The following is a 27,697-nucleotide window of genomic DNA, read 5'->3' as shown; positions in this document are numbered from 1 at the left end:
TCGGTGTCTGTCGCTACTTGCTCGTCTAAAAGTGAATGGTAAAAGTCAACAGCTTGATGTAATCTGCTGGGTTTTAAAACTAATTTGAATAATAAACTGAACTTTATTCAGTTTATTAAAGTTCAGTTTATAAACTGAACTTTAATAAACTGTTAAAGTTTATTAACTGGAATGTTATCAACATTCCAGTTGATAACTAAGATCAACTGGAATGTATGCAAGACTGATCTTAAATTACTCTTTACAAATTGCCTCTAGATGGCATTTGTATGTGCATTGGTGCTATATATATATATATAATTAAGGATATCAAACATTAAGTAAACCAGATAAAACTGTGTCTTTGTGATATGACTTTTTATGCAAAAAAAATTCATTGAGCAGGAATTATCAAAAGGTTCTTCAAAATAGCATTTCTTACCCTGACAAACGACCCTGTGCTGCTCATTACAATAACGAGCCAGTAGCTTGTCCTTTTCTTCAAACATGGCCTCCAAACTTACACAGTGGCCCTCATGGTTGTAGTTGTACCAGTGAGTGAGTCTCAGCTGTTCCCCAACATATATCAACATGTTAAGATATTTTCTTACCAGCCCTTAATGACTATACTTTGTATTATATATATTTTTACTCGCTCAGTTGTTGAAACTCACCAAGAGTGATGCAATTTTGTATAATGGTATTTGTTAGTATGTTTCCTCTAATTGCATAGAATGGACAGGAACACAGAGTTATTAGTAGGCCTGTCACGATAACAAATTTTGCTGGACGATTGTCTAAAAAATTATTGCAATAAACGATAATATTGTTTCTAGACCTTTTGACACTGATTTAATGGAAATGACTAATAATGCACGCGATTTCCTGCCATAGATAGGTACACTTTATTTTCAAAAGAACACATAACACTGGAACTGATGAACTAAATAAACAAAACAACCAAAAACAAAAATAAAATGGATTCTCAGTCTCCATTAACAAAAAGCGTACTTGAATAAAAACTAAACAACATAAAGCCAAAGTGGAAATAAATACTGCATTCAACCAAAAGAGTGCAGATTATGAAGTCTGTATACTATATTGCCCTTCAGTAATCACTAGATTTAAATAGAGAAGATGGGCACATCAGACAACCTAATGTAGTAGTTCACACTACACGATTTTTTGCCCCTATTTTCCCCTTAAGATAATCTTAGATCGTTGGCTTATCCAAGATTCTCGCTAGTAATTTCGTAACCGATCATCCTGCAATGTATGGTGTGTTACGGTAGGTCGTCGGGGCCGCTCCGATCTAAATCAGGGGTTTCCCCCGACTGGGAGCTTAATGCGACAGGTAGCCAATCAGAAAGCGCGTATTCTCCTCCATGCTTTCTGAGGGAAAATTACGAGGGAAATCCCAAACACCTGACACGGCGCAACACGAAGTCCAGCGGACATTTTAGATGATATGTGGAAACAACATTAATATTTATTCAACATTTCGTGCAAATAATATAGAAATGACAAGGGGAGGAGTTGGAGCCAAATTGCTACCGCAGTTGATAAATCCGGTAAGTTTTCAGCTGTTCTTCGTTAACGTGACATAAAAATGATTTTCATTCAGTCAGGACTTTACGCTGACTCTAGCCACATGCATCACAGGTAGATTCTAGTAAAGCATTACACTAAGGGAATGAGGAAGGGAGGGTCTGTGGAGAACACCGCAGCTGAGCCTTTTTTCATTCAGTGTCATCAATAGAAAGAAAAAAAAGGCAGGAAGAGACGATAAAGCCGATAATGAGGTCGATAGGTTTAATTTATTGTGCGATTAATTGATTTATCGTTTATCGCGACAGGCCTAGTTATTAGCTTAATGCTACTGCAATGAGAACTGCAACAACTGGCAAATCCCATTTGTTTTGCAACTTCCAGCTGGAATAGACTCAACTTGTCTGTGTTGAAAGAAATTTTGTTTGCTCACTTAGACCAACATTTCCCAAATGTTTCAGATTTGACACAAGACAACTTATCTCAACAATCTGGCATGGCAGCACTGAAAAAAGCTGGGGAGAAAATTAAAACAAGACCAAACTAACACAAAGCAATAAAAATCCAATATGTGGACTTCATGTTTACCATTATTTTTATTTAACTTGTTTAACTTAAGAGTATCTTGAAATGCTACAAGAACATCTAGTATCTCAACATTTAGTAGGCGACTGAGAAATCGTCTGAGGAAAGAAATTGTTGTTTTCAGTTCGATTTGGCTCTGACCACCGACTATAAACACACTATACACCACTCACTGCAGATTTCTGCGAATGACACTCTTCATTGCTGAAGTTGTTATTGAGCAAAAAAAGTCTCAAGAGATGTAAGTAAGTAAAAGTAATTTGTGGCACACTGAGATATGTCTATGGTTAGTTCACCAAGATGTTAGCCAACATTTCAAATTCTAGTATATTCTATGAAGGACAGAGGTTGAAGTCACCTAAAAATCTCAAATTGTATAAAGGACCGCCGTTTTGCAAACAAATATAGCTAATTTTGTAACAAGACTGTAAAGATTTTTTGTTTTACATCATGTTTTACTTACAATTTCTAAAGAGAAATCAGAATATTAACAAGAAAAAATTACAAGAACTGTAGAAACTGCAGATCTGAAATTGGGAGCAATGCAACAAGACAAACAGAAAACTGCAAAACAGAGAGAAGTTTAAAACCCTGCAGCACTATGCTGCTTATTTTGTTATTGTATTGCTTTTAATACCACAATGTGACTCTCATCCAGCTCAAGTTTTGAAGTCTGGCTCCAACTATTTAATTAGAGTTCACAATTACCTGAAGTGTCACCTGAAGGACATTTTGTCTTGTCAACTGAGTTACCACATGTACCCCGTAAAACAAGAAGACAACTCAATTTGCATTCCAGCTGTAATCAGTTTCTGTCCCATGAGCTCAACACTCTAAACATTTTTACTTCTGCTTTTATTCCAATATTGCCATCATACATACATCAGTTTAGCTTTAAGTTAACAGTCCAGAGTAAACCGACCTGCAGCGTCTGGTGTGGCAGCCATTAAAAAAGAAAACAAAAAAAAACCTTGTGTGCAAACTACTTAGTGTGATTATTGTCCGAACCATTTGCTGTCACTGCTGTATGATGCTCATTAATCTGCCTGGGATGCCACTGCACCACAGCTGGTGCAAAACAGTGTCACGAGCTGAAGTCTGCATTGACACGCAGCTACGCTTTCCACACGCTGATTCAACCCCGCTGCTCTCAGCAAGCAGACTCATCTTTCAGCACAACTACAATGAATACACACACACACACACACAGGGTCACATGATGACTCACGACAGCATTGTTGCACCTGAAGCATTAAAAAACTGTTGTCTATGCCTCCAAGGACACAGAGTGGCTGCAGCTAACAGATGGCGTACCAAGTTAAAAAGAAAGACTCATAATTAAGGACAATGAGGACAAACCGGCAAGCATGAACAAAGCGTCAGAGGCAGTAAATATAGTCCACTCACCTTCGTGTTTCCTTACCTAAACAGAAGATGGAGAAGCGGCAAAGACGAATGAACCCTTCAAGACAAAATGACAGAGAAACAGAGAGAGGGAACGGAAAGGACAGGTTGAGTCTGAATTTAAGACATCCGTGGAAAAGAGAGCAGCTGATGACAAGAGAAGAGGAGCAGTGAGAAGGAGCATGAGGAAATCAGCAGGTTGAGGTGGTGTTGCAGGACAGAAGTGGAGGAGGAGAGCACCAGCTAACAAGCTTGGGGGTGGGGGCAAATGTGCAGCGGAGCCAGCTGAGCTGAGACTGCCTCTTAAAGGAGCGTATCTGCACTCAACACACCGGGGAATAAACATCTGAGAAGCCGAGGTGTTCTGCTGGTCGGAGTATGGAAATGATCACTGATAGATTAAGAGGAGAAGGCGCACCTCTGGGAGAGAGAAGCATACAGTTTGATTAAGGAGCACCTCCATTTAGCTTGCCCACAACAAAACAGAGGAAGCAGATTAATCTAAAAGCCTCTTTGGCACACAAGAGCTGGAGAGTGCCATTAGAGAGCAACAGTTTAACAGCAAGTGAAAAGAATGGGCTTAGTCTTCAATCTCAGGTGCTTTTCACTGAACTCAGACAGAATCGTTTACTTCTTCTTCTTCTTGCCACAAAAGGTCGTCACACCAGAACCACGACTCCATCTCAACAGTATTTGGTTACAGTCCTCCATTTACTTTCCCTGCCTTTCTCTTGTTGCCACAATTGTCCCTTTTATCGACACGCTGAACAGTGCGTCTTTATGTCGCTGAGCTCCGGTGGGCAGGAATAGGAGCACTCACTCGCTGACACAGTGAAGCGAAAAGACCAGACTCGCTGTAGGCGACGAGACACAAAGTAGGACCAGACTTCACTCTTCGAGTACCATAGTTCTCCAAGACACAGCAGAGAACGCAACACCAGCAGAAAGATCATTCAGACACAATGGGGATGAAATGATTATCATTTTTTTATGACGGTGAAACAGAATCAGAATTAAACAAATACTTGGTTACAGGGTTATTAAAGACCATCTACTGACTTCTCCAAGGCGAGGCGACTTTATTTATATAACACCTTTCAGCCGGAGACAATTCAAAATGCTCGTGTCACAGCGTCTCATATTGTTTTGCCTCAGACACAATCAGAAAAAAGTAAAAAATACAGCTGGGATGTTTCAACCACTGAGAAGCAATGTGTTTTAAATCCTGCTGTATTGGGGCTTTAAAACTGCAAGGAAAGCTGTTTGAAGATACTTTGTTCTTCACTGCATCCAGAAGGACACAACATTAGTAGTATTTTGTTTTCAGTAGCCGGTAGCATGAAACACTAAGAACTTTTGTGCCGATGCTTACATTATTCAGAATGATCAGATTTCCTGGATTTTCCCTATTTTATTTAAATGTCTGGTTATAGTCAGCAGGATGGCCAACATAATTAAATGAGACTGTGGTTCAACAAGTATTTATGCTGCACAACCAACAAAACATGAAATTAATTCACATCATCACAATAAAAGTTTTAAAAAGACTGTAAGTCTCTCAAGTTCAAATAAGAAAAACATCTTACAGAATTTACACCACTAGTATAAACAGCGGTGTGATGGCGGGGTCTGCTGTTTGTTCAGGCAGCAAGCTGTGTATTGTGTGTGACAACATTTAATAAAAAGGACAGTTGTTAAATTTGCTAACTTACTGATTTGCAACAGGTATCGTCCTAATACTTCTACATTATGCAGGATCCTAAGCAGACATAAATTAGGCAGGTACATAGCCTACGCTAAGCCAAAAATATAGAATTTTTGTGTTTAGCTAAATTTTTCTTTGTTATGCTCGTCATTAAATCTTGTGTCTTTGGGTAGCGCGTTTTATCTTGCTTTGTGTGTTGGTGATTTTCACTATTAGCACAGCTTTTTAAAGAGAAAACATTTTGTGACTCAGTGAAATTATGAAAACTATTTCTGACGCTGGAAAAAATCTAATAAATAAAACGGTCTCCAGTTTGTCAGGAACATCATCGGCTTGAAACTGCATTGTTTGCATAATTATTACAAATTTTCATAAAATAGTCGCAACACCGATAAAGGTGACGAATTTGTAAATGAGCCGAGGTCCTCTGCAGAGCTCAGGCTCTACTACACTGATTTACAAAGTGATAAGCAGTAAAAAGCCACCTACACATCTAAATCTTTATACTAATATGAACATTTGCTTAAAAACTCCCCACGTAAGATAAAACTAACTCCATAACAGTATAATTCACCCGTAGGTACCTTCATCCTCACATCTCATCTGTGAACTCTAAAAGCACCAGTTAATTATTCCAGAGGTCTTGCACTTGTTGAGGTCCTGCGGCTTTGTCCTCCAAAGTCTCTCACTTATCATGTCCCTTTCTGCCTCTAGCCCCCAGCCCCCACGCGATCTGGTCCTGCCTACAAAAAAGCCAATCTGCGTCAGCTGCACCTGCCCCCACCAACTCTTCGCTTCACAGTGGGGAGGCGCCGTCTCTAGGAACCCAAACACACCAAAACACAAACACACACAATGCTCAGATCAGTCGGCTAGGATCACGAAGGAGGGGAGTCTCTTAAGAATGATAACAACTGAGCATGTTGCTTCTCAACACCATCTTCAAAGCTTTGCCCTATGCTCATATTTCCATAAAGCCTTTCATTTCTTTCTTTTTTCGATGCAGAATCAAGCAAAACAGTAAATAAGGACGCATCTATACCGAGCAGATCATCCGTCAGACTTCTTTGTGACATAAAGGTAAAAAAAAAAAAATTTAATTCTGAAATATTTATTGTTCAAACATATCTCTTTCAGCCTCCTATTTAAAGACATAATGCTACAGGGACAGAAATTTTCCTACAAAATAAAACTGCATTGCAAGTGGTTCTGCTTTCAGCCTTTATAAAGATACAAAACCTCTTATTTCCAGGGTTTCACTTTGTAAATAATCCATGCACCCTTAAATTAAGGTTATCATTTGTTATCTTCCAAATGGGGCAATATGAACCATTTGCATATAAAAGCTTGAAAACAAGACAACCAGAGTTGTTTCAGGGAGCAAAAGCATGACTGAATATCATTTGAATTGTTCCACACAAAATCAGCTCCATCTTGGACTGCTGAGTTTTGCAGATCAAATTGATGTGGGAATAAGTCATTTCTTCCCAGCCTAATGTATTTTTCCTCAGGCTTTCACTGCAGAAGTGATGTAGGTGTGATAAAGGAAATATGAACCAATAGTGAGACTTGATCTTATCCACCAACTTCTGCAGAAGGCTTATTGACTGATTGTAGAGATGGTTTCTGGGATGGACTTTCTCAAAATCTTTAGGTGGGATGTGAACAAGCTGAAGTAGATCTAAAAAGAAGCAGCAGCAACAGAAAATAAGATGAGGTGAAGTTGCTCCACCAGTGTTGAACCCCAGAGAGATGGAAGCAGTGATGTACAGTATTCCTCAATACTTCATTAGGTGGAGAAAAAATTTTACAAATTCAATGTAATCCATGACTTGGACTAAAACTGAACATTAAGGTTACAAGTTAAATAATTTCTACTTTATCTTTTCTTCCATGCTGTCTGCAGCAGTTATGCGTCTGTGTGACAAAGTCAGCCGGGTTTTTGCTTCAGTCACTGACTGTCTCCGCTATTTCGAAACAAGTCAGATAGAGCTAATTACTCCTTAATGAGCCATATTGGAAAAGTTTCTCAAATTTTCAGAGACTTAACTAGTCAGTAGTATTAAAGTACTTTACGTTAGGCGAGAATAAACAGAGCGTTTGGAAATATGTCCAAACTATTTCACAGTAGCACAACCACCATTCATTAATAGAGTTAAACATGTTGCTCGTCTGCTATTTTTGCCCCATTATTCTTCCGTATTTGACAGATTAGCTGCCTGCTTTTGTGTTAATATCCGCACAAAACTATCTTTGCATTTTGATCCTTTTCAATTGTGTATTTAAACTCAATATTAAATTAAGTAAATTACTAAATAAAATATTTATTAAATAAAAGCCTGTTTAAAATTACAGCCTCTATTTTTACATTGCTACTAAATGCTTTCATAAAATCATTGTTTTCCTTTAGAGATTAACTCTGATTGAACTGGGGTCCATTTTTGGTTCTTTCCAATTAAATTTGATCATATCTGATACTGAGTACTTAATAATTTTATAAAATGCCTTGATTTTACTTCATACCAAACATGACGAAGGCGTCAATTTATACTTTGAAGTGCAAAAACTTGTCTGCATTTTAATTTGTGGTTCAAGTTTGTTTTTTCGTTTTTGTGGAGGAAAAACAATTGCCTAGAAAACCACATTTAAGATATGTTTTGTAGATACGTTTTTGCATTCCTTTTCAAATTGATCAACCTAGGATATTATTTCACATATCAGCTGAATCCCAAACAAGATTCCTTGTTGACAAAAAATTCAAATCTTAAAAGACAATTGACCGAGCTTTGGCAGAAGAGGACACAATCGAGCAACCGTTTGGCTTTTCGAGTTGTGTAATCCTCAAGTTGAGATACTCTGCAGGTCAGCTCTCTCTGGTTTCAGTGGACACAGGTTTGACTCCTCACCCTGAAATGATACAGTGACATGAGCGGCTCCTCCCTGTCCGAGGGTCTATATGGCTGTTTTAAGTAACTGAGACAGACACACTGCACTGTTCTCAATGTTTGTACCCATGCTTGTTTCCAAGAAGTCTAAAAAAAGAACAGTGGCTAGGAACAAAACAATACAAACAGATATTTTATATGTCCCAAGTATTGGATTTTGTATTATTTGAGAGTCGGCTGAGCACACACACAAAGAACATGCAAACCCCAAACAGCTGCAACACAAAGAGAGTGTTCATAATAATGCTTTTAGGCTCAGAGACACGATTAGTCACCTCTTAGAATAAACTCGTACTCACAACGAGATCCCAATAGAACAATCAGAATGTGTCATTAAAGCAAAAATAGAGCCAGCAATCCAACTGCAAGAGACAGTATTTTTGGCTCGCTTTCACATCATACGACCGACACAATGAGGATCAGGACCTACCAATAACTGTGGCTTTTTGAGGCTGGCCTCGTCTTTCCACCATCTGTGTCCATGTTGCTGAAGGTAAGAGTCATCTTACCCTTGGACCCTCTCTCCCAGTTTTCCACTGCTCGCTCGCTCCCCCACCCACCTCCTCTCCCCTCCTTCCACAATCTGCTGTAGCCGGACGGTTCCAGTTCTTTTCCACAAACCAGCAACGAGCTGACCGCTGAGCAAAAACTTCTTCACATCTGTCCTCCCTCTTTTTTTTTCTACATTTCCACCTTCTCTTCCAAGATCATCTCCTCTGAAATGTACAATGTAGAGTTCTCACAAAACACTGCCAGGGTCTCCAACCTTCCCACCTCTGTCTTAGCTGCTAGAACTGGTAATCTAGAGTTGGCATGCTCTGAGGTTTTCAACTGTGTTACTAGGGCAAAGTGAGTGCAGGTATTAACGAGTACAGAAAAAAACTAGCACAAACAGGCTGAGAGACTGTAAGAGAAAGGTGCAAAAGCTAAATTAAAGAGAAAAATCACACATCACCACCTTTGTTTTGCGTTTTCTTTCAACATCTCTCTGCTTACTCATCCATGAAGTCTTGATGTGATTGTTGAAGTCTAAAAGTGTCAACTTGCCATGTTATTTCATGCATCAAAGAACCCTTGATGACTGCAACACATTTTGTCAGAACCTATGCAAATGTTCTAACTGAAGACAGACAATTTAGAGTTTAAATAGCATTTTGAAAGCCATCAAAAGGTTTTCAGTCATAAATATTTAAGTCAAAAAGGAATGAATAGGAGTGGCCTATTCAAAGTCCAGACTTAAATCTGGTTGACATGCTGTGACAAGTTTTCATAAGCTTTTTATACTTGAAATCCCTCTAATGTAGCTATTTTAACTGTGTAAAGAAAAGTCAAACAAATGTGTACACTAATGTACAGGAACCATTTACAGGAATCCAAATCCAAATGATGGCAATTTTTTTTTGTTTATTGTGCAATTACCATCCCTACTCACCCATTACACAAGGCTAGGCTGATTTTACTTGTAATAACAGAAATCATCAGCTAAAAAGAAATCCTCTCTTTGTTTACTAGGATTATCTTGATTTTTTATTTCAAAATATGAAACATTTAAATCTGGCAAAAAAAAAAAAAAAAACAAGCAGAAAAAAAAACTACTTTTTTCATGGCACTGTAGTTTTCCATGCAATAAACAGATATGATCAACTCAGAGAATCAGAAAAAACTGATAAATTCAACTTTAGAACTCTGCACCACAGTTTGGGTCTTTTAAAGAAATGTATAAAGAAGTTTTCTTCTGGACAGCACATTAAATGAAAAGTCCGTCTAATATTCCCACTTTAAAAACAAAGGCGCTGTTTCACATACTATGTTTGTTTTGAATATTGCCTTTGGTAGTACGAGCTGTCTGGGAAAATCCTGCAGGGTGCTCGCGTCCTGCCAGTACATCAGTGTGTGGTGAAAGGCTACACAAGGACAAAAAGCATGCCCATAAACGGCTGAAGCCGGTTAACATTATGTGCATGGCCTTTTTTTAAACTGTACAAACTGTGCATACGGCAGAATGTTTGGTTACGCCAACTGTCCTCTCCAGTAACCAGCAGAACCGGTACTTGGATCCCAGCGTCCATCACATGTGACTTTAAGCGATGAGTAGAGAAGTGGAGAGGGAAAGCGGTACAGTGAGAGCGTGATCGGACCCGGCTAAGCTGAGCTACTGGCCTGTGCCCTCCTGCTCTTAATCCGGGCTTCCAGCACATGACCCAGCTAACAGCATTACAGAGCACTTTGATTAGACCTGCCGCTGAGCGCATGTTCTGAAAGACGTAGCGGAGGCAGCGGGGTGGGACATGGGGGTCCTGTGTACTTCCACGACGGAGGAATGCCAGGCGTTTGAAGACACACGCGTGTGAACCAGTAGTATTTGACTTCAACGTACACACCGGAAGCAAACATACGAAGCGGGTCGGATTAGGCTCACAAGTCAGCGAGTCAGTGGATTACACTGGCACTGTGTTCTGGGAGAAAACTAAGAGCAAAGCTCAGAAACTGACTGCAAACGTTACCGGTGGCTGCAGGTCAAGTTGCAGGAATGACAAATTCACATCATGACTTAAAGGGAAAGAAAAAAAAAACAAACTGCTACTAAAAGCTGCTACACCAAGAAAAGAAACCAAGTTGCATGTATTTATTTATTTTTTTCAATCAAGAATCAAGTCTAGCAAAAGTTAATCCCAGCTAAATTCAGTCATGAAGGGCCTCTGGAAATATTTCACATAAATCTGACTATAACTAATCTGATCAAAAGCCCTATTTCAACATTTCTTTTCATTTCAAAATCCCATGCTTTCCAAACTTAGATGATCACACATTTTGAAGTTCTCAATTTCAGCAGCACCCAGGTTCAGCTGTATGTTCTGCTGCGGTTCATAAAACTTTACAAACCTCCATTTATCCTCACCTCACTTTCACCATTTCTTCCTTTTATTTTCCCGTTTGTGAACAAAGCTTGCACATCAGCATAAAACCAGAGAATAACACCAGAATAACTCTGCTGCCACCACCGCCTCCTCAGAACAAACAGTAAATACAATAATCAAAACTCGGCAAGCACTACATGAATCCCCACTACAGTCTGAACTCTGCTCTTGTTTTGAACGCGTTGCCATTTTCCAATAAAACAGAGTAACACAAATGTATTACTGTGCCCAAAGGGGTCAGCATTTTGTAAAGCTACATGCAAGAGGTTCCACTTTTTTTTTGTATCCAAATGCCGCTACAGCAAGTTGGTTTCTGAGGTGAACTCATTGTGGCAAGCAGTCTGCTACGTGATAATGACGGACAGTTTTTCCGCTGGGATCACCTCTGATCCAGTTTTAATCAACTAATCTAAGATATTAAACCACCTAGTTTTGTTTGAAGCCACTACAATTTACAGTGCATGGAGGGAGTATTTTAGTTGCTATAAATGTCATTTGAAATATAAACAGCTCACAGCATTTATTACAGTGCAATGTTGCTGCTATCTATTAAGGTTACAGGACTTACTGGAAGATGCAGGCAGTAAATGTCTGATGACACAGAGCTGCCTTTTACAGTCATTTGATCCCAGTTTCTTCAAATTGGAAAAAAGAATAGAGCTACCTTAACATAGCATTGTTCATATGCAGCTATAGACCCTCCTACATTGTTGATCCTTTGCTTAGATTTGTCCATCGAGAGCCTGAAAGTTTAATTTTCCAAATACAGGAGACTTGTTTGGTGGAAAAAAAATAGGGCGTCATTGTAAATGTTTTTAGAGCCTATAATGTTCTGAATCACTTAACATTAAGAATGGCCAGTTCAATAATTAATGCCATATCAAGATATTTCCATGTATATGAAAAGTGGGACCAGAATTTTAAGGCATTCATTTTGATAATTTCATAGATTTTAATGCATTAACAATGTTAACATAATTAAATGCATGTTTTTTTTAAAATTACATAGTAAAGTTTCAGCCAGATCCTTTAATTAATTACAGACCCTGCAATTAACTCAGTTAAAACGTTCAGCACAGTCCCAACACTAAATAAAAGAACCATTTTCCAAAAATGGAGTACGGTGTAAAATAGTGGCAGCATCATGCTGTGGGGCTGTTTTTCTGGTGCACTTCACAAAATAGATGTCATCATGCAGAAAATCCTGAGTTAAGACTTGGAAAGAACTTGATCTACAAAAAGGATAATGACAATAAGCATATCACTAAGTACCTTACTAAGTGGTTTCAGGACAATAAAATTACTGTCTTGTAGTGGCCATCACAGAGTCCTAATCTAAATCACATGGGTAATCTCTGAGGAGAGCAGAAGAGGTGTGTGTGTGTGTGTGTGTGTGTGTGTGTGTGTGTGTGTGTGTGTGCGTGTGAACAAGAAGGTCTACAAACCTTACTCAGTTACACTGAGAAATAGGCCAAAAATAGAAATATTTTGGTTATTACCAAGGGACCAAAAATAGAAAGGTTTTAAAGTGAAGAAAAATAAGTTGTGTCATTTAAACCAGTGGTCTCCCAACACCCGGTCTGTGGACCGGTACCGGTCCGTGGACCAATTGGTACTGGACCGCGCAAGAAATAATTACATATTTCCGTTTTATGTATTATTTCAGTCTGGAGGATCTTTTATTTTGAAAATCCTTTAACCGGATTCTCTCGGTCACTTGAACGCCAACACTGAGCCCACAAGCAGCAAAATAAGTAAGAAGCAGATCAGATGTCTTTGGAAAGTTTCTTTGCAAAGGGGAAAAGGCCCAGAGAAGAGACAGGAGAATGGATTTATCCCGGAGTGGTAGGTGAGTCCCACATTACAAGCCGCTCTGCGTAACATGGGGCGACCGGCTGCTAAAAAGGCAATGAAGCTTCAAGCTGCTTCGCCACGTAGAAACCAAGCAGGCTGTGGATATAAGCAACACAGCTCGGGTGTTATTGTCTCCATCACTTCCAGATGGGACCGTCTGGTTGCAGAGAACAAGCTCAGGGCTCCCGTTAGTCAGTATCGTGAGTTAAAGTTTTCACGAAAGTAAAATGTTCGTTTTTGTGGYGCATCTGTAYCTTATTTTGAAGGGATATGTAAACATTACCATAGCAACCAGAGTCAGAGAGCGTTTGGGCAGTGGTCGAGAGGAGATGAGTAGAACTTGAGAGTCTTAAGTCTGGTTTAGATGGCAAGATTTAAGAATTGTCGGCCRATTCTCCAAACCTCTGTGACCACAGAGCTGATAAAAGTACAACAGGTTCGATCGGTTCGTGTCTCCAAGGCAGGAGCAACACGAACCGATTCCAGTCACGAACATCGCAATGATAATTCAGTTAAACTCCCAAGATAGCAAACGGGAATTTAGAATAACCAAACACGGATGACGATGTAGAAGCAATAGTGATAGTTTGTGATTTTAAGAGATAAAAGACGTAACAAAAAGAAAAGGCGGTGGATGAAAGACGACGGGAGCAGCTGCTCTATTTGCTGCACTATGATTTGGAGGTGAATATGTTTTTTCATAGTTAACATTTTTAACTGAATAAGCATAATAATGACCTTTAGACTTAATAATAAACATTTCCACATATCATCTTCGATATCCACCGGACTCTCAGTTGCGAGATATGTCAGCTGTTTGGGATTCCCCTCTGTTCTTGCGTCCCCGCGCTGTCACATTCAACAGGTTGTATTCTCGTTCCCAGTCAGGGAAAACCCCACAGGCTGCGATAAAAGGGCCAAGACAACCCAAATTGGGTATATTAAGGATTTAGCGGGAACACCAACATGCAGAAGCCTTATCTGACGGTTAACACCCTTCACCCACCCCCCTGGGCCGCAGCAAAATTTCCAAGTCTTGACCGGTCCGCGGTAATAAAAAGGTTGGGGACCACCGATTTAAATTTTGCTTTAAATTTTACATTTACCTGGAAGCAGATGCAGTGGGGCAAAAAAGTATTTAGTCAGCCACCAATTGTGCAAGTTCTCCCACTTAAAAAGATGAGAGAGGCCTGTAATTTTCATCATAGATATACCTCAATTATGAGAGACAAAAGGAGAAAAGAAAATCCAGAAAATCACATTGTCTGATTTTTAAAGAATTTATTTGCAAAATAGGGTGGAAAATAAGTATTTGGTCAGTTACAAACAAGCAAGATTTCAGGCTCTCACAGCCGTGTAACTTCTTCTGTAAGAGGCTSCTCTGTCCTCCACTTGTTACCTGTATTAATGGCACCTTTTTGAACTCGTTATCAGYATAAAASACACCTGTCCACAACCTCAAACAGTCACACTCTAAACTCCACCATGGCCAAAACTAGAGAGCTGTCAAAGGACACCCGAAACAAAATGATAGACCTGCACCWGGCTGGGAATACTGAATCTGCAATAGGTAAACAGCTTGGTGTRAAGAAATCAACTGTGGGATCAATTATTAGAAAATGGAACACATACAAGACCACTGATAATCTCCCTCGATCTGGGGCTCCACGCAAGATCACACCCCGTGGGGTCAAAATGATCACAAGAATGGTGAGCAAAAATCCAGAACCACATGGGGGAACCTAGTGAATGACCTGCAGAGAGCTGGGACCAAAGTAACAAAGGCTACCATCAGTAACACACTACGCCGACAGGGACTCAAACCTGCAGTGCCAGACGTGTCCCCCTGCTTAAGCCAGTACATGTCGAGGCCCGTCTCAAGTTTGCTAGAGAGCATTTGGATGATCCAGAAGATGACTGGGAGAATATCATATGGTCAGATGAAGCCAAAATAGAACTTTTTGGTCAAAACTCTACTCGTCGTGTTTGGAGGAGAAAGAATGCTGAGTTGCATCCAAAGAACACCATGCCTACTGTGAAGCATGGGGGTGGAAACATCATGCTTTAGGGTTGTTTTTCTGCTAAGGGACCAGGACGACTGATCCGTGTAAAGGAAAGAATGAATGGGGCCATGTATCGTCACATTTTGAGTGAAAACCTCCTTCCATCAACAAGGGCATTGAAGATGAAACATGGCTGGGTCTTTCAGCATGACAATTATCCCAAACACACCGCCCGGGTAACGAAGAAGTGGCTTCGTAAGAAGCATTTCAAGGTCCTGGAGTGGCCTAGCCAGTCTCCAGATGTCAACCCCATAGAAAATCTTTGGAGGGAGTCGAAAGTCTGTGCTGCCCAGCGACAGCCCCAGAACATCACAGCTCTAGAGAAGATCTGCATGGAGGAATGGGCCAAAATACCAGCAACAGTGTGTGAAAACCTTGTGAAGACTTACAGAAAACGTTTGATCTCTGTCATTGCCAACAAAGGGTATATAACAAAATATTGAGATGAACTTTTGTAACTGACCAAATACTTATTTTCCACCATATTTTGCAAATAAATTCTTTAAAAATCAGACAATGTTATTTTCTGGATTTTTTTTTCCTCCTTTTGTCTCTCATAGTTGAGGTATATCTATGATGAAAATTACAGGCCTCTCTCATCTTTTTAAGTGGGAGAACTTGCACAATTGGTGGCTGACTAAATACTTTTTTGCCCCACTGTATATGTAAATATCTGCTTCCAGCTGTATCTGATTTGATATAGTTCGTTACTGTACATCTTGCATTTGCTGACTTTTTTCTAAATCATTGGACTAAAGTTATCATGTTAACTCGTTTCAAAATTATCTGTAGATAGGTCAGCTCCAAACATTTCAGTACAGTTCTAGTTACTGATTTAAAGAAAAAAAGTTACAAATGCAGTTGGATCTCTCCTTCGTAAACATATCCCAACATTCGCAAGTGTTTTATCTGCCCTTTGCAAAGCTTTCGTCCACACCAACAACTCTGAACAGCAATCAGCACAGTCTAATTTTTACTGTACAAATTGATGTAAAAGATGAAGAACACTTGATTGTTAGGGACTAGGCTGAGAATACTGCACAGCTCTCGTGCTATTGATAGTTGGGGGGCTATTTTTTTGGAGCCCTCAACTATCAAGGGGGTTTGATAGAGGCTGTGATTTGATCATTTAAAATGCCTTGATTGAGAGATTTGGGATTGGACTCGGACATCCATGGAGTATGTACTATATTGCTTAATGATATTACAATGTAATTGTGATCTTCACATTATGCAGAATCAGAAGTGTTTCTCTGATAACACAAGTCATGTTTTTAATACACTAGTCCGACTGGGTTGTGCCGTCACAGAGTAAAAAAAAAAAAAAGAAGTATTCAACATTACTTATATCTACAGTTGAGCACAAGGAGTTGTCTTAAATGACAACCTAAATGACATAGGTTGTGGTTGTTAACATAATTAACAACCACAACCTAACAACCACAGGAGAAACTCTCAAGAGAAAAGCAATGAACCCTTGCAAACGCTGAAAGGAGTGTTGGCTCAGATCAGAAAATCCTGATGAGACACATCCTACCAGGTCAAACTAAATAAGCAAAAGCTATTTTCCACATCCTTGAGTTAAAAAAGCAGCTTTGAAACATTTCAGCCAACCTTTTATGCCCTTCTATGCTGCAACAACACTTTTACTCTTTTACAACCCTCCATAAAACAACCTGCTGTAAAACAGAAATAGCCGATATGTTTTAAAATCAGGAAGCTATAATCCTTAAAATACACTGGCAGAAAGAATCAACCCTATGATGATTTTTTTTTTACCAAGCAAGAGGAGTGTTTATGGTTCTAGATTACATGGCTGGTTTGTTGACAATGGTTCAGACAAAACCTGGGTAATCTCTCTCTGTATTATTTGTGTGCTTGTTGTTCTAAAGTCATAAAGCGGAATATAAACATTATAAAGAATATCCTCACCAAAGCAGCAGAGGGAACCATGGAGATCTTCACCAACATTTCATCCTAATCTCCCGTAGTTTTTCATTCTGACATTACCCTGGGGAAACATTTGCTGCTCAAGAACGGCATCAGCTTATTCTGTGAACAAAGCACTTTCAGCCGTTTCCCAGGGGATCTTAGCAGGTGAGAAGCATTTTTATACCAGCTGTTTTCTAAAGAGAAGTTAACATTACACCCAAGAGAGGTCTAAAACACACCAAATTATTCCATGTACTATTGTTAAACTCAAGGTCAAAGAGATTTCTACTGGACTATTCATCGTATTCCCCCGTTAGTTCAATTCTCAGTATAAACAAAAGAATGACTCCACCCGAACCCGGAGGAAAAGTTTCAGACAAAACAATAAAGTTAGAAAATTATTCAGATAACAAGCGATGTATGAATAGATGTTGTTTTTTCAGTTAAAGCCAAAAAGGCAGCAGTGAAACAAATACAATCACTTTGTTTCCTCAATCTAATTGCTGATTGTTTAAAAGCAACAATTCTCCTTAAAAATCCTTGTAAACTTCTATCAGCATTAGCATTCTTCCTTTTGCGTCATAAAACAGAGATATTGCCTTTCTACACTGTCTCCTCCTGTGGAGGAAATACTGAATCCTGATTGCAACATGTGCTGAGTTTCCTTAACATTGGAAGAAGTTGGATGCAAGTGCATCTGAACACAATGAGCATCCGACTTGCTGGATAACTGTGTCAGCTACTTCTTTACACCAAGAAAAGACAAAAAAAAAGACAGAATTTCAGCAGAAGACTTTTTTCTGAAGAAAAACTCACTATCAGCTGTGTGTAGCTGTGCCAACAATGACACATCCTGATACATTCTATGTGTACAGTTGTGCTTCCTCCATGGAGAATGAGCTTACTCACAATTCTGCCCAGGAACAAGAGAATGAGTAAACAGTGAGATCACAACACCATCTGACCAATGGAGACACAAGTCGTTGATGATCTGTGTATTTTCCAGTATGATGGAGCACCATCTCATAAAGTAAAGCATGTAAAATTTGGAAAACTTTAGACATGTGGCCAAAAAACTCCCTATGTGTTAGCCCCATTGAGAAGTGGCCAATTCTGAAAAAGTGGGAAAATATGTACCAAAAAAACCGTCCAACATCTGATCACCAGAAACCCCAAAAGCAAAGGATTTCAGAGAGAATTACAGTGATTAGGACAATTCGACAAATATTAACTACATCATTTTGAATCGACAGCAAATACAAGCTTTTCAAACTCTGRATATGTGTTTGTTTGTTTTTTGCAAACCATTAAACATGCAAGAAAATCTACCCCATTAAAGTCACCAAACGCATCATTTGTGTCACTGTATGAAAGTTGCTCCGACAGTGATGTGTGTTTGGACAGCTGTGAAGCAGACCACCATAGGCCTAAGTTTTGTTGTTCTTGAATATTTTCATATCTGCTTATCATAATAGTTTTATTTTGAATTGGTGGTCAACATTTTTGTTGGGTCACAATAATATTTCACAACAGAATGACATCTCAAGTTGGGTAAAATTAACCGCTTAGTTTATCTTTTTTTTTTGTCCGAGTGTTTTTTTTGTAAGGAAATGATTTACATGAACTTTTACTAGCAGTACGGCTTAGCCTAAAACCTTTCGCAAATACATTTTGAATACAGTTACACCAGGAAGTCAGCTGGTGATGGGATCCAGCCAATGTAAGCTTGCTTGGGTGAACAGTCAAAACAATAATCATACAAATCAATAAACACCCTACGGCAAGCGCTACCAGGTCACACTAACACCGCTCTTTGTTGCAAATGCTGTTTCTTAGCAAAACTGCGTCAAAGTTAACAAAGTTCAGTGCAACCAAATAGTTGAAAATAAAATTAGTTGAAGCACAAAGATGCCAGAAGCTGTTTAACAAGAAACATTTTTCAAAAAATACATCAAAGCATGTCGGTCTGCACAACTTATCATTTCTCATCATTCTGTTTTATTCAAAACAGAATGACTGAAATGTAATTGTCTGCTGAAACCAGTTGGATAAAAATCACACAAGGTGGTGTTGTGGAAAAAAAAAAAAAAAGACAGAAACCGCTGGCCACTGACAAATGCCCGCACCAACCAGGCTCACTCCTCTGAGGTGTCACATTTCCACCACTCGCTCTTGTTGCTAAAGGCAGACAGGAGAAGGAATGAATTGGCTAGAAATAGCATTGTCACATGAGCGAGTGCAGTGACCAGTCAGCCAGCTGCTCATCCTTACATGGAGTACTGCCCCGTCCAGCCATTCTCACCATAAAATACCAACAGGCCACAACATCATCAACACCACAGCCTTAGTCTCTAGTGTAGCCAAGAACATTCTTCAAAATTGTGGTAATTTGTAAGCATTGGACAAATTACTAACAACACAAACACAAAATGGTTTGCTATTTTAAGAGCAGATTTTCCATGCTATTGTCAGCATCTTCTGCAACGCTTTGCCACCAAACATTTTCCTAAACCTCACTGGCCTCAGGCATTAGAGGCAGGGTTTTGACTCACTAAAGCTAAGAGGTTCCAAAAGCAGATCTATGAATGAACATGAGGAAGAAGAAAAGGGAAATGATAATGACATCCATGGCATCTATTCTACCTTTAGGAACAAAACCACAATGCCTCACAGTTTAGCAGTAAGCCTCGTTATTAGCATAGTTAACGCGAGGCCAGCGCCCAAACAAGAGACGCTCTGTGTGACAGTGCAGTGATACACACAAGGCTACCAGTAAGACCACAAAACAGCTCTCAGGGGCCAAGTGGAGTGCAAACGGGGCCAGAAACAGTAGATCAATGGAGGTACGAGCCAATTCCACCTCTCACTCACAAATTTCAAACTTTTTTAAAAATTTGCAGTTAAGTATTTTTAGAGCTGTACAATATATTTAATTGCAGTTTTCACAATAAAATTGTATTGCAAGCACAAAGGACCCATGGATATATTTCAGGCATGATCTTTGTGACATTTTAATGATATATTTGCCAAAGTGGCTGTTCCATTGATATTTCACTCCTTCCTACTTTTATTTATGCCTGCAAGCAAACCATTTTGGACCTAGGTACTGTTTAATTCTTTGTGGACAAGTAATTCCATGAGATATGGAGAGAATCAATCAAATCTAATGAAAACACTAATGGTATAAATTAATTTAATTGTATACCATTTTCAGAAAATGCTAAGTTAGACCCATTTTCCATGTCTTTTTGATTCTGATCCACATTTCAATCCGTTGACTGAAAATTACTTTAAATCATCAGCTGTCAAGGCGGGATGAAACAGTCGTTAATTACCATCAGGTTCAGCCATTGCGCTGTTGCGATAAACCAGGTCATCTATAGCACTTTGGCGGTGAACCAGGTTGACCATGTCAGTATGGATGGGCTCCTGGTTTTTACCAGGGGCAAGTTCAGCTGTGCAAACTTGCTGGCTTGCACGGACGCGTTACTGGTTAAGCGTTGGAACGCTGGGTCCAAACCGATGGCCACACATTGGGCAGACCCCAGTTTAATTTCTTCAGGAATTTAATATGTCTAGTTAACGACTGTAGCTGTGACTGTGTGTGGATGAGTCAGAGCGCAGCCTCCATTGACTTGAATGGGATTTTGTCGTTTTTCGCTATTTATGTCACCATTTTAACTCAGAATTCCACTAAAAATAATAGCGCACTTCTCGGGATCAAGCTGAAAGTTTTGATACCACTTTTGTGGGGGTGCATGCAGCGGTTTGAGCCGCAGTAAGGGTGACAGGTGTAGAAAAATAGGTTCCTGCCATGCATTGCATGGGCAGGTCCCAATTACAAAATGAGTTCTCGGAGTAAATGCCAACATTTTTTAGAAGAAGGTTAAAGATACAACAAACAATCACTCAGGAAATGTCAACAGCAAATCACAGGGTGACTGAGGTTTGTTTCCAAGACAGAGAATGCCAGGCTATGTAAAAACTAAACCCTGACAATTATTTCAGCTAGCAAGCATTTTCCTTATGCTTGGAACTGAACAAGAGCTCACTAGAAGCACTTGCATACAAACAATATGAATTTGGCAAAAGAGGCAGAAATTAGGGTGACATTTGGTCCAATTAAAATCTTAATTTTTGTGTTTTTTCCCCTTCACTTTTTGTTACTCTGACCCTTGAAACATGACTCGCATTAAATAAGAGGTCTTCAGTTCCCTCATTACAGAACTAGCTGCTTGTTCAAACACACAAAGTGCATTTTTAATACTCAATATCTTAATTTTTAACAGAAATATTGGCCAAATATTTGCACCACATGATCAATTATTCTAACCAGCCTTTTCTTACAGCATGGATTAGCATAATTAATACATGCACAACAATACACACACGCAGCATGAAGATCCACACTCATCATGTGACACTGCCATAGCTAAACAGGGCTCCGACATAACTGAGTCATTGTGTTCTCTGGGTGAGGTGGGCTGATCAGAGAGGCAGACTGTTCTCCGACTGTGACACTCCTGATCCCTGTGCCAACTGCCCTGCCACCCACAGACTCTGACACACCCACTGGCAGAAGGGCCAGCCTGCACGGAGCCACGCCATCATGGAAACCGAACCAAAGAGCATTTACAATGCTTCTGGTTTTTTTCCTCCTTACTCTTCTTAGTTCTCAGGGTCAAAATCTTTTATCGTTATACAATGTGACGTTTATAGAGCTTATTTGCTCATTTAAAAATACATTCCGTTCCTACTAGTATACGATGCCAAAACAAGCTTAGGATATGTCAAGTTTCGCACATCTATAAACTGAAGTTTTTGCCAATTATTCCTCACAAAAAAGTTAATAGTTCATTTAGAGCGGGACACAGGTTCTAAACTAGATTTAGGTCTGGACTTCAACTTTCCAAATCATTACATTCTAGCTCTGGTTGCATGAATAAACCTCCAGCCCAGTCTCAAGTCTTTTGCAGGATCAAAAGAATTTTTCTTCCAGAACCTTACTTTATTTAACTCCATCGATCCAGGAGTTTACACGTTCTCCTAGTGCATGGTTAGGTTTTTGCTGAGTCCTACCTGAAACAGTAAAAAACACATGTCCATTAAGCTACGCCACATTGCCCTTAATGTGTGCAAGCATTGATGTCTCTCTTGTGTGTCTCCCTGTGATGGATTGGTGACCTGTCCAGAGTGACTGCTGGAGAAACACATGGATGTTAAAAGCAGGACAGAAAAGTAAATAAGTATCATACTTTATTAACCTTAGCCATAGCATACCTTGAAAGAAACAAATAAAGGTCCTTTTAGAGAAACACATCCTGCATAGAGTAAGACTAGAAAGTAATGTAGTGTGACCTGCTCCTATTCCCCATATGAAGGACGCCTGCTGTGGGAAAAAGCCTTAAGGTGAATTTAACACTGACCTGAAATAAAGTGTTGACGCATTAATAGCCCACGGTTCTTAGAAAATAAGACTTCCTAATAACATGTGTACTGAGAAAGCATACCCCCATGAAAACCAGTCTCATTTCTCTTTAACATTCTGTTGAATATGAAAACAGAGCAATACCACGTCCGTGCATGTAAACACCAACTTCTTTTGACACCTAAGTTCAACAAAACCTGCATGAGATTACCAGATTACCCATGTTATCTTCACATAAAACATGCAGTTCTGCGTTTGTGATGAGGCTTTTGGTTTTATGGATAGGATTGCCTCCTTTAACCATGTGGCCTACGTTGTGGCTGCACACTGTTACACAGAACCAGCAATTTAGAGTGAATCACTCCTTCCTTTTTGTTTTCCAAAAGGATTATACTCACAAAAGGCAGGTCAAAGTACAGTCAAAGTATGCGTTTTCTAAACCCGCCTTAATTCCAAGATAATAGTCGAAGTTCTAAAAACTTTCAATAAAAAGCCGTACGCCAACAGTCGCATTCATGTTTGAACATGGCTAAATCTGTTGGCCGAAACAGAAGGAAATCCTGATTCCTAAAAACCAACGCATCCAACTGTCCACATGTGAGAGCTATATTTTGATGTGAAAACCAGGCAAGCAAGCTTGGAGGAAGCATAACATTTAAAGCCGTAAACAAGACAGTATGGAGACAGAAACCAGTTTCACTTTCTCGTTTGACCTTGCTTTGCTTAACAAAAGGGTACAAATGGTAAGATTACATAAGCATGGTCCAAAAATGGGTTGGTATGTTGTCAAACACTGCTGAGATGGTATAAGGAGGGGCCAGCAACATGTTCCTAAGAAACATGTCAACAAAACTCCAGACAGTCCACTCCTATGTTCATGCCAAGCATGTAAAAAGAAGGAAGTCATTAATTTAACTGCCTTATCGTATTGCAGGTCCATATCTGTCTTACAGCTTTTAAAACGAGCCAAGATACAGCAATCAGTGTTTGGCTCTCCCAGCGGGGAGGCCTGGCTGTGTCAAACAGTTTATAAGAAAAGTTTCTCATGAGGAAACAATAACTGAAAGAAAACATAAGGCCAAAGCAGAACCAAACCTTCTTCTTTCACATACTTTCTTATCGCTGTAGTCTAATCAATAATTAACCCATGAAACCTCATTCTGGCTGCTATCTGATCCACAACATGAAAGTAGAAAATAACTCAAAATATTTTTAGCGTACTTATCAGTGTTAAGAAATATGGAGACAGCTTGTCAAACACATGATAGTAGCATCTAAACTAAGTACCACCCTATGACTTCTAAAGATCTTTTGTAGCTTTATAGAGCTTTATAAATGTTTACTGTGCATGGGGTGGGATCTGAACTGGGCTGAGAGGGCATCCCAGGACAGTGCTGGCCTTCCTGATGAGCTAATTTACCCACTTCCTCCCAGTTGTTGATAAGCTGCTTCTCTAACAAACTACACTGAAACTGATGGCACCCAAATCAAAAAAGTTCTCCAAAAGATTTCAATGTCCTTGGCAGGGAAGGTCTACTCTGACCCATCCTTTAAAGAGCATCAGTGTTGTGGCTCCAATCCAGTTCATTTTTGAGGTGACACCCAGGAACTTATAATAGTCCAGTATCTCAAATGTCGGTTCCAATGTCAGTGTGGTGGGTTTGCACCTACAAATTAGGGTTACAGGTCAATGAGGGAAATCTTGGGATTCCTTCTCCACCCTATTCTGGAAGATTGCAGCTCATTCAAGCCTGGATTGACCCTCAACCTAGAAGGACGAACAACTTTTTTCTGTTGAGAACCATGAGCTCAGACTTGGAACCACTCCAGTGGACATTGAAAGTCACAGCTTGAAGATTACAACAAAACATGTCATTTGAAAAAAAAAAAAACACAAATGAAACCCTGATGTTCCCAAAACTGAGACCCTTTCCTACGTGACTACACCTTAATGATCTTATGCAAGACCACCACAAAGAGGATTGTTACAAGGGTCAGCCCAAGTGGAACCCAGCCCACACCCACAAGAACAACTTTTTACTGAGAGTGCAGACACAGCTCCTGTTGTGCATAGGCGTTAAACTCCAGGTTTTGAGAGCCAGTGTCCTGCAGCTTTTAGATGTGCCTCTGATGCAACACACCTGAATCAAATAATTAAGCCATCAGGACTCTGAAGAACTTGTCTACATTGGTAAATTTGATTGTGGTGTGTTGAACTAGTGGCACATAAAAAAAAAAAAAACACAAAAAAAACATGCAAGACAGTGGTCATTGAAGACTGGAGTTTGACACCCCAGCCTTATGGTATCTCGAGCCTCCAGTCACACTACTGACAAAAAAAAAAAAACTTCTTACGCAGGCATGATGACAAACCTTTTGCAAATTTACAAAACCCATGTAAATTGAACAACTCCTCTGAGCATCTCAGCAACTCCCCAAAGGTATAGAGCTGATCTACCATCACTTTAAAGCATGGTTCCTTGATAGTTGGGACCATGTTCACAAATTGAACACATTCTCTGGCTTCAGAATTTGGTGTTTTGAGTCAATGTAGCCAACAGGGACTGGTCATTTAGTTTTTATAGTATTTTGTAGTTTTTGTAATTTTGTACCCGATGTTTTCAGTTGGTGTACCTTTCTCTCCCAGAATGTGGTGTAGCAATTATGTTTATAAGTTCATAAAAACCAAGACAAGTGATAATTTAAAGTAACTTTTAATAGAGTGACTAAAGTCTTGTGCACGCTGACACGGCTATGCAACTTCAGTATGTAACATTTACTGACAGAAGGTTGCTCGGTTATTTTGGTTTGATGAGGCATACCTATGGCATACTTTATTAGGGTCAACTGGCCAGTACAGGAATTACAACCAATATACATGGAATCAGTCTGTAATACAAACTCTCCACACAATAATACATAACAAAATGTAATTATATGCAATCATTTTCTGACTTATCTCCACAATTCACAAAAACACTCAACTAAAACAAAATATGGTACTTCCTCTAGGGCACTAAAATGAGTTTAAACCATAGCAATAGCATCATAGATAATTTTAGCCATTTTATTTTATTCCAATAAAATTAAATTAAATTTAAAAAATCAATATACCTTGATACAGGTAACTGGCCCGTGCCTATTCTTTACCCAACCCTGTACTCTGGGTGTGGATATGCTTCGAAGAAAATGGCCACTGAAATAATGAGACGCAATAATGACAAACTTGTTATACTGCATATGATGTCCTGCTTGCCTGTGTATTTGGAGCTCCCGAAAACAATTCAAACTGACATTATTAAAACACTGAGACAGTAACATTCCGGTTTTGGGAGACAGAAAGATCAAGGGAAAGTCTCCTCAAACATTTCTGGCACTTAAACAGTCTTCTCTTATGTCACTACTATTATTGGGCAACGGGGAGACTTCGGCGTCACTTAGTGCGCATGCCCAGAACAAAGATTACTCCGAAAAGCCCAACAGAGGGAAATAAACTCGAGTGATAAACAACTAATTGACTTGATAGGAGGTGGATGCATCTCTTGGATGCTTGGTTTCGTCTTAAGTCGGAATTTGCAGCTTCTCTTAATCGTTAAAATTCAGCAGACAAGCTATAAATTAAGGGAAATGAGTTGGTGCTATTGTCAGCTGTAGAGTCAACACACGTGCAACTCCATTCACGCATATTTGGAAACATTTGTCACTAAAATTATAGGGAGATGAAAGATTGACACTTATTAGATCTTAAACGTGCAAAAATGGCGAGGAGTTTGAAAAAGCAACAGAGAAATGTAATATCTCACTGTGGTTATTGTGCCCAGCTAATTTGAATATTTGTGCATTTAAACGCTGTATTCACACTCAGCAGGCCCGTTTCCTTCCTAAAATATAGCCCACACAGACGCCAAGCACACAAGAGCCGCTAACCGCGACAGAAATCCCACCGAAAGCACAAATCCACATGGCCAGCGGGAGTTTCTAACGTTAAACAAAATGTACTTACCAACGAAATAAGACACTGCAAGCGGAGAAATGTGCCACCGTTCTCTATCCGCCTCCTACTTCTCCACGCCTGTCTGTCTTCTGCGTGTATTTTCTCAGAACAGCGTCTACGTGGGCTGCGTCGAAAATGTCAAGATTCCAGCAGTGGCTGACGGTTCTGTCGCTCCAGTCCAACCAGGGTTGATTACCCTCTCGACTCGGCCAAATCATGCGACCATGGTGCCCTGAATGTCGCCTGCTGCTACTGCTCTCATCCGGGCGTTTGCGTGAGAAGGAGGGGGAAGAGCCGTCCGTCCGTTTCAGCGCTACTCTGGATGTCAGATTTGAGATGAAGGAGGGCGGGGAGGGGGAGCATATAGAGAGGCAGGGAGGAAAAGGGAGTCAGTCTGGTCATTGCATGGTGACAGCATATAGTGGGATGAAATATTTTAATATCTGTAAGACATAGGTTTTAAAAAATGTTGAATAGATCTACATTTTCCCGGAATGCACATTTTATTACCAGCTTAATCTCTAATAGATTTCTACTAACACTGCTGTAAATCAGTGATGGATCCATGTGAATACCATTCACTGTGTTTATTTTTTTTGCACTGTGAGGTCATTTTGTTCCAATGCACCCACGCTTGTACTCTGGCTTTTTTTTTTTCTTGAATTAAGGAAGACATTGAGAAATGTAAAGATGGCGGCAGATAAAGATCCACTTCTGGAGACTTTGGAGGCAATTAAAAGCATCAACTTACCTTTGTAAGAATGGATGTTTCTGTATGGCTGTCTCGACCGTGCGTCTGTCCCAGACGGACCTTTCGTGCACTTTCACAAGATAGCATTAATGTTTTGGTTATTCTCTGCTTTCTCACCAAGCATACTTCATTTGTATCAGTCAGGGGAAAATTTTTTTAGCCTCCCCTTTAACAACAAATGTATTTCATCGTACCTCTGACTGCTTTTATATAATATATGTATGTGTGTGTGTGTGTGTGTGTGCGTGTGTGAGTATATACATGTATATATAAAGGTATCGGTCGTAACGAAATAATTAAAAAGGACTATAGTCTGTTACTCTACTTTGACAACCATAACATAACGCTAAATAAAATGTTTAAATCCAATCTGTTATACGTTTTTTCCTCTCTTTCAATACTGGTTTCACAATCGTTTGAGCTGGTTGGAATGGACCTAATAGGGAAACTGAAAACCACAGAAAGTGAAAATCAATACATCTGTGTGATGACTGACTACTAGACCAAATGGACACAGGCATACCCAATTACCTAAAAAACAGCAGAAGAGGTCACAAAACAAATACTTAAATTTCTCTTTCAATTTGAGGC

General features: G+C 39.6%; 1 protein-coding gene across 5 annotated transcripts in view; it reads right to left on the bottom strand.

Annotated features, from left to right (window-relative positions):
• The window catches only part of slc20a2 (solute carrier family 20 member 2), a 55,454-nt gene extending 28,762 nt beyond the window's left edge, over window positions 1-26,692 (bottom strand). Inside the window, exon 1 of one of the 5 annotated variants that reach the window (XM_008418085.2) lies at window positions 26,365-26,692. The gene's annotated coding sequence lies outside the window, so the exon portion shown is untranslated. Of the gene's footprint in view, window positions 1-3,519; window positions 3,767-8,596; window positions 8,702-26,364 lie in introns of those variants that run through there. The other 4 variants (XM_008418081.2, XM_008418082.2, XM_008418083.2 and 1 more) reach the window with 4 other exon arrangements.
• Window positions 26,693-27,697: the final 1,005 nt, after the last annotated feature.

The sequence above is a fragment of the Poecilia reticulata genome, linkage group LG9 (genome assembly GCF_000633615.1).
Source record: "Poecilia reticulata strain Guanapo linkage group LG9, Guppy_female_1.0+MT, whole genome shotgun sequence".
NCBI lineage: Eukaryota > Metazoa > Chordata > Actinopteri > Cyprinodontiformes > Poeciliidae > Poecilia > Poecilia reticulata.
This window is presented reverse-complemented; position numbering and strand designations above follow the sequence as displayed.